Below are 8,438 nucleotides of genomic sequence, written 5' to 3' on the forward strand. Positions count from 1 at the left end.
TCGCGCAGGCTGTGGCAGAATCTGTGCTGGTTACACTTAAGGCTGGCGCCTGTGATGTCTGAAACCAGCTGGTTGCTAGAGATGGTGCTAACAGTCTTCTGACACAGTCGCGTAAAGACTTCTCTCCCTTTGAAGATTTTTAGCCGGTTTTTAAGTATCTGTTAAAACTTAATATTGACGTAATCTTGTCTCTTTACAGCTCTCTGTGTTTATACCTGCAGATCACGTAGGAGACAGAGCTATGGGGGAGGATCCAGGAAAGGGAAGACTGGAGACCAGGCCTCCCAAGAGAGCTCTTTTGTTACACAAAATTGTTAACAGGAAGTGGCTTCCGCTTTTCTTTTAAATTTACTTATTTTCCTGACCGTGCACAGGATAAGAAGGCATCTGGGGTTTGCAGTGAGTGGGGAGCAGATCAATCTGAAACATAAAGCGGTAGTGTAGAGCCCGCTGGAAGTATCTATCTTTGGTGGTGGTCAATTTAGGAGAAACTTGTTTAAAGAAAAAATTATAATTTTAGAAAGGGAAAAGAAAAGAAAACTCAATTTCAGTACCCAGGAATCAAGTGTGGATGGGTTGCTCTGAGAGGGAATCAGTGATGCTGAAGAAATTCTGTCCTGGAATACGAAGCGAGGAAAACACAGCAGTAGGTCCAGGGTAAAAAAGGATTTTCCCTGCCAAGCTCCTGCTTACTGTGGTGTTGAGTGACTTTAGCTGGCATCAGGAAGGCACCGCTGAATAGGTTGTGCAAATTCTGGAGCAACAAAAAGAGAAGGCATAAATAAGAAGATATGTGAAAAAGTGTCATCAGAACCTCCGTGGGAAGCCCTAAAAGAGACGGAAAGGGGACATACACAACACTTATTTTCTGCTCATGTTTGTGGCTCCACAGAGGAATCGTCTGTCAAGAACAGCTGCCTTTCCTGACATTGCTAGGAAATGGTGCGAAGGTGGAGCTGTGTAAACAGAACTTTGATCCTATTTAGTAGTGTAGAACAGACCTGCTCAGTTACAATATACAGAAAAACAGTTGCTTTAACAAGTACTGGAACACAAGCCCCTAGTCAGGTTTTTTTAATTCACATGGGCTTAAGTTTCTTGTTATTAGTTATCACTAATTAGTTTTTACTGTGTGCATTAAGTCCTTAAAGAGTAGTTGCAGGCAGTTTATACTGTATCTGAGCTTTACAATCAGCTGAAACAGCTAAAAAAGTGCTCTGTGTGGAGCAGAAGTAATTTTATAATCTCAAAAATAACTAGTTACTGTTCTTTTTTCTTTCTGTTTGACTTTTTGTAAAAGCCAACAATAACAAAAAGCAGCCTTCCCCTGTCCTTTTTTTTCAAGAAGGAAAAGGGATATGAAACCTTATCTCCGTCTTGAAAAAGTTATGACAGAGTAGAAATGTTATGAAAGCATTAAATAGGTCAGCCAGGCGAAGCAATGATATTCAGAGACAAGTTTTGTAGAATGAAAGGAATTGCCGCTTAAGGCAGTGTACAGGTAACGTGTGTAACTCATTGCTGACTTTGGCGGGTTGGCTGAGATGCTGATCCCTCTCTCTTGCACCGATAATCTCAGCTTACATCTCTTTTGATAACCACAGCAGGTGACTGTGAAGTGCTTTCCTCAAGTGAGCAAGCATTTGAGATTTGAAATGGACAATAGCATGGCATGGAATTACACTCCAAACGCTAATGCAACCTGAACCAGCAGTTTCATTCCTAAGTATATGTTGTCAAAACTGGAGATCACAAAGGTCTGCGTAGTCATAGATAAATCCAAGTTTATGAGAACTTATAATCTTACCAGTTGAGGGTTAAAAAGTCCATTCTATATCTGCGGCTCAATAAGTGACCACAGTGACGAGTCATGACAGCAACTGTCAGTGACCTGTTAAAGGATACTGAAAGAAGAAAATTCTTCAAAGTGTTTCTCTCTTGGTCATTCAGTGTTATTTTTTCCATCAGTCAGTTAACTGCTTTCATTCAAACTGCAGAGATACAATGCCAGCTAAATCTGATATGAAAACAATCTGGAGCTAAATGTCACCTGCACTTAGCCAGTATCTTATTCCAAATCGGTTCTGCAGTCCTCGCCATCAGCTTTCTATGGATGTGAAAGAACCGGTACACAAAATACACGTACAGCTGTGGTTCAGCAAAACCTGTTTCAAAATGATTCTTCTGCAAAAGAGTGCCAGAGGCCTGAGGGCTCTACAGATAGAAGTCCTCCCCTAACCAAAGCAGGAGCTCTGACATCTGCAGTTTGGCAGGAGTTGATTCCTCTGCAGACAAGCTCTGTGTTGATAAATGTGTGGGATAACAGTGACACTCCGTGGCCAGCCACATAAAATGCAATTTCTGAGTTTCCACAGGTTTTCTTGGCTTTCATCCATTTTACCAGGCAGAAAAGTAGAAAAGATCTGTTTGTCCTTCGGACTAACCTGAAGGGCTGAGCGTCATCAATGTACCTGCAAGCTGTAATTTTACTCCCCATAGAAGTAGCAGGTTCAGGTAAGATATTCCCTGTAGTAGTGCAAGTAGGCAGGGTGGTTAAGCATCATTAGATAGCCTCTGTAGGGGTTCCTCTTGACAGCAACTGATGGAGTAGTAATAAAACCAGTCCTTGCTTCGTAGCTTTTACATTCAACAGATGGAGGAGCAAATACTAGGATGTGTGTGAAGTCAGAGTAAGAGCATTTTTTGGCACACAGAAGATTGATATTTTTGTACATGTACACATTTTTTTCTCTCTTTTTTTTTTTTGTTTTCAACTGGAAATGTTAAGAATAATGGAAGAATTGAAATTAAGGCATTTCAAGAGAGTCAGAGCTATATTTTAACTAGTTTTGAAGGTGAAAACAGCATGTATGCAGCAGGCAAATGTAATGACTTAAATTGGGGTCTTCTGACATCTTCTCAACAACTTTCTGTTCCAGCTGTATGAGGCATACAGAAATGGAACAGCAGAGAAATGTTTACTAAACACCACCAAAAAAAAAGCTTCAAACCTTTCCCAGATACTGTGGAGCATATACCATGTCTTTTCGGGAGGACTGAGGGCCAACAAACATGTTTGTGTGGCAACACCATGTCATGGTTGACACTTTCAGGCGGTGCTGGTCAGTCACACCGAGGAGAACATTGGAAGTTCAAACGGATACTCTATTTGGACCTGTCCTGTGCACTCATGACGTTTCCAGGTACGAAGACCAATTTGTCGTGTCCATTCAACTTGCTGTGAATACTGAGCCCAGCCACAGAAGCAGCTGTGCTTCTGTGGTGAACTCATCACAAGCAGGAGGTTGCTGGAGGGTATAGCCACATATAGGGCTTTCTCCTTTGAAAACTGTGACATAGCATCAGTGAGGGCATAGCGGGTGACTTTTTGTGCTCTCCAGCTAGTCACACACTTCTGAGCAGAGTTAACTGTTGTAAGGCAAGTGCAAAGCCAGTAGCATATCCACTGCCAGTTATGCTACCAAAAAGCATTTTCCTTCATCAAAGGTTTGTCCCAAGGAGCAGGGGCAAGACAGAGACCACGAGATAAGCTGGGCTGACAGAACAACGTCCTATTTCCAGCCCCATCAGGAATGCCCTGGAGGTACCAGCACCTCTCTCAGAGTGCTTGATGAGCACATCTGCTGTGTGATTTGTTGTGTGAATCTTGTCACGCTGAACTTTGGGGAGTTGGTCAACAACTTTGAGCAATCATATGTTGTCAAGAGATGTCACCACAGGCAGGCTTTTCTAAGGCACGTCAACACCTGTGGCTATATTGTGTGGCTTTCAGAGTATGCTGAGTCAGCTTTCAAGTCTCTGGGACTCTGTCTCAAAAGGAATCAGCTTGCCTTCATCTGCCAGCTCTCACAGCTACCCATCAACCCTGATGGGACAGGCAGCTCCTTGGCTACGTGCCAAGCAAACCAGCATTAGTTTGTTAGGGAGAGAGCACTGGGGAAGAGTGTGAGGAGAGTTTCCTGTGGGCAGACCAGGAATCAGGGCAGAACAAGAGGAATGGACCAGGATACAGAAAAGAAAAAGGCCAAACTTCCCTAAGCTTAAACCATTGCATTTGGCTTTGTTGTGGCTTTAGCTTGGGGTCCTGGCTAGGTCAAACCTAGTGGTCCCCTGCAGCTCTGCAAGGAGCTCTCACAACCCAGACTTGGAAGACAGAATTTCCCTTCGAGATGATTGCCAGCAGGCAGACAGGTCAACTCTCCAGGTTAACACATCCAGCTGTGTCCAGGGCCTCCTTCAGCTCCCAGCAGGCTTTCTCGAGAGTTGCAAATCTAAACATCCCCTCCATCAGTGGTCCTTCCACGTATGAGATAGTGAGGAGATCTTGGAGGAAGCAGTGGCAGGACTGGGTGAATGGCAGCTTTGGTGGCTTTCCTCAGAAACACGAGCAAGTTTGGATGGGGAGGTACACTCTGCCCTCACTGGGCTGAGATCTACTTGTTGCTCCAAGCAGATGCTATTAGGAAGAACACTCATGGTAAGGACCAGATTAGTCCTGTTACTCCTGGCTCTGCTGAGGGTTGTGTCCCCTGGACCTGCCTTCCAAAGAGGTGACATGGGCTGGACTAAACCACCACCCCAGCTCCTTCCACCACTGGGCAAGGACATACTGTCTGGGTCGTGCCTGTCAGAGGGGTGTGCTGGGGGGAAAGCACCTGTCTTCTGAGCTCCATGGCATCACTGCTGGGGACGCTGCCTGGGGACACCCCCAGGGAGGCTGGTCAGGGCCGGTGAGGACCATCAGTGCCCTTGTTGCTCTGACACTCACATGGATATCGTGAATATTATTTGGGTGAGATTTTTGAGGTCATTTAGAAATGGCTCATATTATACCCATATTATCTACAAAGAAATTCCATTTTGGATGAAGAACTATTTAGGATGAAAAACTATTTATAGTTTTAATGAAGACAATCTTTTGGTTTCGGTGGCAAGCGGGGCTAAGCTTTCACATGCCTCTCAAAGGTCACTGCATGTCTAATGGAAGAATCAGAGCAGCAGTGGCTGCGTAATGCGTGTGAGGCCGTTACTGGGAAGAGTTTTGCACTAATAAAAGGGAAAGATTGACGTGCAGTTTGCTTGAAAGTTTCTGCTTTGCTTTTCAGAATACTTCTGGCAGTTTGGTAATGTGTAATAAGGGGCACTGCCTTCTGGAGAAGCATTTCTGATGGACTCAGTCGCACCTTTGCTACGTGATTAACACTGATTTCCAGTGAGTTGGTTAGGTTTAGACCTACCTGCTTCAGAGCTCACCCTGGTTTGTTATGTGGCATCACGGCCATGAAGACTATCTTGACAGCTGTGCTAAGAGCGTTGTGGTCTAATCCTGAGATGACGTGGTCTCCCCAGGGAACCGTCAACTATTGACTTGCTCTTCCAAGACTATGTCCAATGTCCTACTGCAGGTCACAGAATTGTAGAATGGTTTGGGTTGGAAGGGACCTTTAAAGATCATCTAGTCCAACCCTTCTGCCATGGGCAAGGACATCTTTCACAAGATCAGGCTGCTCAAAGCCCCATCCAACTTCACCTTGAACACATCCAATGATGAGGCATCCACAACTTCTCTGCACAACCTGTGCCAGTGTCTCACCACCCTTATTGTAAAAAATTTCCTCCTTATGTCCAATCTAAATCTACTCTCTTTCAGTTTGAAGTCTCATTCTTCCTCCTGTTTGCACCCGATGGAAAGAGGACAAAATGCTTTGACAGTGAATATAGCAATTGGGACACAATGCCAGTTACTGGAATATTTAGTGCATGGGGAGCAGAGGGGATTCTCTCCTATAGTACTAGTCCTGATTATTGCTCTGTGTGATGAATATCTAGGAAACAGGGGAGTGCATGCCTAACAAACAGCCAACAAATAAATTGACTGAAATTCCGTTAAATTATAAATTGAATTAGTGACCACTGGCTTTGCTCCTCACAATTCAGAGACATGAAACATGAGGCAAGAACATTTGTTTTGCCCATGTAAGATGTAGGTGAGGCAGGGCTTGACCTCATCTCTGAACACCATTTCTAAATTACTTAGCATATGGCCTTTCTGTTCTGGCAGTAGACTCACTCAGACCTCATCTCGTCGGCTTTGACTGTCTTTTCTTTCATTCTTTCTTAAACAGACTTGCAACTGCTCACATATATTATTTATTAGAAATACTATGCTTTTATAATACAGTTGTGGGTGGAACTCACAAGCACAGTTTGCACCCCATATTTGGAATAATTGTCAGGAAGAAATAAAGTAGGCTGCAGTTGAATACATAGGATATGAGAATGTTAAAAAAAAAATAGAGTTGCCCATTAATTACTCTATTATGTGCCATAGAAAATCTAAAGCAATCTTCAATAAAACTGTACCCTATTTGCATTCTCTATTCTGGCTTTTTTTTTTTTTTTTTTTTTTTTTTTTTTTTTTTTACAGGAGCAGCCTAATTCTGTAGCATGTTAGAGAGTGATGCAATAAAGACTCTGTCACATCATGTTTTAAATACTCAGTTAGTCACTGGATGGTAGAATCTCCACCCTTGCTTCCTGTATCTATATTTGAGTTTACTTAAAAGAAATTTCAGTGCCGTAGATGTCTGGTCAGATGAAACAGATGTGTACCACAGCCTCCTATCGAGCCTCAGAGGAGAAGAGCAATAGCAAAGGCAGGAGAAACATGAAAAGATCAAGAGATAATTCACACAACCCACTGGTGCATCAAAAAAAATACCACTTACCATCTTACAGTACAATGCAATATGAGGAGGAGGGTTTTCCCAAAATGGAGAACAAACAGATTAAGGAGCCAGACAACTTATTTTAAAAATGAAGAACTTGGACAAATGGGTAACCCTCAGGCAGCAGCATGTACTGCAGAGTATGCAAACAGTTCCCTGAAGGATTTGGATCTGCTTGACATTATAGTTCTTTTTTTTATTCCCATCTAGAAAGCTTCCTGCCCTTTTTCCGTTTATACACTTGTTTCAGAAAAGATCACACATGAACATATACTGCATGATTTATCACATGCATGGTGGTGCATTTATACTGTTAGATTAACTCTGCAACAACTGCAGTAAAGAAGCATTAGCTTTTGGATTAACCTAAAGCCTAACCATAGCGACACATCTTACATACCCACCAGTGGCACAAAGATCCTGGAGGCTCTTGGTGCCAACCAGCTCTGTGGGTTAACTACGGCAGAGACGTATCACAGAAATCTCTTGCAAAACATGGTCTCTAGGAGCCCTTGCAATCCCATGCAGCCTATCTGGGCCGGACTCCTTGTTTTGTTTTGTTTCTCGTTTATCTTCATGTCTTTAAAAGATGGAAAACTGACACACTTTGCCCCCAGAGTGAGAAATAGGCCTCTGGTTGGCCACTTGTGACCTGGTCACTGACCAGACAGTACCTTCCATGTGCCGAACTTCATTCCCAACAATGGTGGTTTGTGACATGGAGGCATCATGTGGAGTTGTCGCTGCGAAAACTGCGTCTCCCACAGACACATGGAAGTCCCCTGTGGTCTCATGGAAGCACAGATGAATCACATTTCCTTCCTCATCCTCAAATAAAGGTGGCTGGAGAGCAGCTCTGCGTTAACATCACAATGTGAGATTTACAGCCGCTTTCAGTTCTGCATGCCTCTGGGTAGCCTTTTAGGAGCAAAATCCAACCGATAAAGAAGGCAAATAACAGCTTTACTGGGTCTCTGCGTGGCGGCCATCAGCTGCTCTTGCACAAGCAACTCTGGGAACTGTTTCAGCAGCACATTTTTGCCTCTGGCTTGTAAAGATCAAGTGCTGCTGTCTTGTTAAATATTTTTCCCTTCTTTAAAAGGATTTTTTTACCCCCTCAGCCACAGAGAACTGACTTTGCTTCACTTAAAAAAGTTAAAATGTAGTAAATACTTTGATGTAAAGAATTTTGTGGATTTTCCCCCCAGGGGAGGCGTTCTGACTGGTCGTATTTCAATGAGATGTTAAAAAAAACCCATGCTTGTGTGTGTTTTTTTTTAAATTGCTGTTGTTACCGTCTGCACAACAGGTAGTGAAAGCTGATGCTGCGGAAATGTGTTTTGCACTTTCTACTGTAAGACTGGCAGAAAAATTGTCAGTTGTCTTGTTGTTCATGTTTAAATCCACACCCTTGAGCTGTGATTCAGCAAATTCTCAGAGTAACTCTGGTCTGAAACCTGGGTTCCTCCTCGTCCTGTCCTGCTGGGGGTGGATTTCCCCTAGAGAAGCCAATGAACAAAAGCTCATTTATTTCTGTATGTGATGAGGAGGAAACTTGCTCCACCATCTCCCCACCTCTTCCTGGAAAGTGTTGGCTCTCTTCTGCACTGATCACTTCAGGTCGCGAATGAAAATGGAAGTGAGTGGCAGCAGAGCTGGGGTATAGAAACTGTTGTTTTGAACGGAACC

The sequence above is a fragment of the Chlamydotis macqueenii genome, chromosome 1, assembly GCF_036417535.1.
Source record: "Chlamydotis macqueenii isolate bChlMac1 chromosome 1, bChlMac1.mat, whole genome shotgun sequence".
NCBI lineage: Eukaryota > Metazoa > Chordata > Aves > Otidiformes > Otididae > Chlamydotis > Chlamydotis macqueenii.